The sequence below is a fragment of the Opisthocomus hoazin genome, chromosome 1 (assembly GCF_030867145.1).
Source record: "Opisthocomus hoazin isolate bOpiHoa1 chromosome 1, bOpiHoa1.hap1, whole genome shotgun sequence".
NCBI classification, from domain to species: Eukaryota; Metazoa; Chordata; class Aves; order Opisthocomiformes; family Opisthocomidae; genus Opisthocomus; species Opisthocomus hoazin.
This window is the reverse complement of record NC_134414.1, coordinates 151696316-151699839: the sequence shown is the minus strand read 5'-3', so window position 1 is coordinate 151699839 and position 3524 is coordinate 151696316.

The following is a 3524-nucleotide window of genomic DNA, read 5'->3' as shown; positions in this document are numbered from 1 at the left end:
TTATTATTTATCACCTGAGCTAACTGTATTACCTGTAATTGACCCATCCTTATGGCTTATAGGAGCTAGTAATTTGAATCTGTGCAGGCAGAGCTTTGTGTCCACAGGGATCCTGGCCAGACCTGGCTCTGCATTCCTGTACTATTCCAAAATCAGTGGGTACGCCTTGCTGTTTTAGCATTTAATTGGTGCAGCATATAATGTGGATATAAAATAGCATAACGTTAAGCAAGTTTTCATTCCCTTCTTCCAGAGATATATGTATACAAAGCAGTAGGTTTGCTATCTATCCAGGGAGCAGATTAATCGGTTATAAAATATCAAGGCAAAGAGCAGTTCAACAGTCGCTTCCCGTGGAGTATTCTCTGATCCCACTTTTATTAGCAAAAAGTTACCAGGACCTCTGTGTTGTTGCACCATTGCTCTGTGCCAAATAATCATGAACTACATCGCGATCTGTGCAGCTGTGGACATTGGAGCAAAGCAATCAAGCAAAGACCAGTTCATTTGTTCAAATTGATGAGGTGGTTATGCAGACAAAAAAAATTACAGGCACACCGCCTCAAAACTTGTATGCATGGGCTAGTGTGCAAACAAAAGCCTTTATGAAGTAGCATCCCCACTGCTAGAGAGCTTATACACAGCAACTGAGAACACCTTTTTTAAAATATGTATTTTAAAAAAATTTCTGTGATCTAGTAGTTTTTAGATTACTCAGTCTAGAAGCTGTGGCATCCAGGTTATTCCGTTTTGTAACTGAAGGAAATTTCTAAATGAAGTTCTGCGATTAACATAAGATACTAGCAGGGTAAGGAGAAGTATTTGATACCTATTGACACATTACTTAGGAATGAGGAAACGCCGTTCCAAAGGAGGGACTAAGGAGAGTGGGGTTATTTAACTTTTCCTATTAGAAGAAATTATTCTATGCAAATACTAAGCAAGTGCTAAAAAAGTATTCTGTAACATTTACTGTATGCATCTTCCCTGTATTCACAAAGAAAGACCTCATCATTATGTTTCTCCTTTTGTCAGTGGTAAAATGTAGTGCAGATAAGTTTGACTGACCTGTATAAAGCTGTTCAAGATGGAGTCAGAGCTTCTGACCTCTCTCCCTTTTAAGTAAAATCAGACATATATAACATTACACATGAAATTCCTCATGTGGCACTTCAGTTGAGGCAAAATAAATGGATGAACACAACCTAATTTAATCTCATTCTCTTTGGTCTGCCTATAGCTGTTTCATGAACAGGGCAAATACTCAGTGAAAATTTGTGCAGAGTTTAAAACAGCACATGTATTTCTCAGCCTCGCTGGGAAAGCTTTATAGCACCCAGCCCGAGTTTTGGGACACAACAGCCACACTGCTCCTTGTATAAACTCAGCATCTTTGATAGTTTGATAGCTTAGCCACAGTGCACCAGTACATCTCTCTGCGATAGAGACAACTGCTGTTCTTGCCGGTCATGACACAGTGTGTGATGCTAATTCACAAGCTAGTAGAAACACTGTATTTTATTCAGTCATTGAATATATCCATTCCCCCCCCCCCCCCAAGAGAAACTGTCATATTGTCATAAATAGGCTAAAAGAAGAATAAGATTCAAACTCTAAATATTTACACTTCCCTCCAATTATCATCTGCAAATAAAAGTCCTTTCCCAGATGGTATCACTCATCAACAACTTTTCTTCCCATTACATTGCTTAAATTGTAAGGGTTGAAGGCTATGCAGGATCCTTCACCTGTTCTGATTAGACAGTTGATTACAAAATAATCACCTGAATATTTAATGCAGCGATGACAGTGCAGCATCCAGGTAGTAAGGTAACTTGAGCAGCTGAGATAGAGCCTTACAGAAAGGTTTCTGCACTTACCTCCTACCTGGAAGCACTGCAAAGCTTTGCAGACATAAAGACACTCTTCCCCACAGAAACCATCTCCAAGATAGTCTAATCCTTGAATAATGTTTTTTTGGACAGAGCTGGCTCTGTTGTAGAGCCCTGGTTTTGCATTAGTTTTTTTTTTTTTTTTCTTCCTCTCCTCCACTCCCTCTCCACCGCCTTCTGTGGAGTTAGGACAAAATATGCCCGTTGTTACCTTGCTTGTTGAGGCATTACGGAGCATGAAGACAAGATGCTGAAGTTCCAGCAGAGAATTGCCATGGCCTCTCAGGTCATGGGAATTTTGCCTTTTTCCTTCTCTTTCCTCCACGATGGTAATCGCCAAAGCAGAAGGTCTCGCTAATTAGCTTCAGTTTGTGGTTTGCTTAAAGCAGGATCAAGCCAGGATGGAAATAGCTGTGCGTGCTGTTCACTACTTAAGCCAGTGCAGAAGCAGATTGTGCACACGATCAGCGTAGCCACATCCTATTAGCACTGATGCAACTTCCAGCCAAACCTCCAGGCAACATGGAAGCACACACGGCCGGTAAGTTTATTCTCTGCTTCATTGATAATTGCTGCCTATGAAGTTGAGTAGGTGGAAAGGGGCTGGGGATCAGAGAAGGGAATACTTTGAAAGGACTTCTGTGTCTTCTTTCAGGATGTTTAAAACAAAAAAACCAAAACAGATAAAGAAAACTCCGTGGCCCAGGTTACATACGGACAGCTCAGAGATAAAACATGCAGAGTTCATTTCTTCTGAAGCCTCAGGAGTGCAGCTGTGGGTCAGTGTTGTGATCCATGTGGAAAAGACAATCGCTAGGCAAATGCCTTGTGCGGGACTTCTGCTGTTTCCATCTGCATTCGCCTTATTGCAATGCAGCTGGGGGGGAGCGAGCAATGTCCTTTTTCAGAAGACAATGTGCAGCAGAGAGCTTTCCGTTCCCATATGCAAGGAGCAAATCTGCTCAGTGCAGAAAACCTTCTGTTTGAGTTCCCAGCGTACCAGTTTAGAACAACATTCAGAGCTGAAACTGTGTCACTGTTACTTTACTGCTACAGTCAGAAGCTCTGTGGTTGTTTCCACATTATCTGACTGTTTCTGGGGCTGTAGCTCTGCTGTGAACTCTGAACTATCGTACAGCTCACCGAATCCTGCTATTTTTGTGCTCTCCCATCCAGTCCCCTTCTTGAAACTATTTGCGTAGCAGACCACAGCGTGCAAAGAGCCATTAGATGTAATGTCTACTGCTGATCTTTGTTAAGTTATTCCAGTGCCCTTTTTCTATCCCTGATCCTTCACTGTTGGAGTTAGTCTTGATATATACTTCATGTCAGAAAGATCAGGTACTTTCTGTAATCTTTACATGTAGAGTAGAATTAAAAAAAACAACAGGAGGGGAACCTGTAAAGGTTAAAAGAAACCACAGGAGAGGAGCCTGTAAAGGTATACACACAGTTGCATTACGTAGATGCAGCTCCATTAGGTCTTCAGGTAATGCAAACATTCATAAGGCAGCTTGGGTTTTTGTTTCATACAGTGTGACTCCCACATCTATGTCCACTGTTTCTTTCATTCTTGACCATGCAAGGTCATAGTCTTCTGCCGTTTAAGAGACTCTCTGGCTCATGGCATGT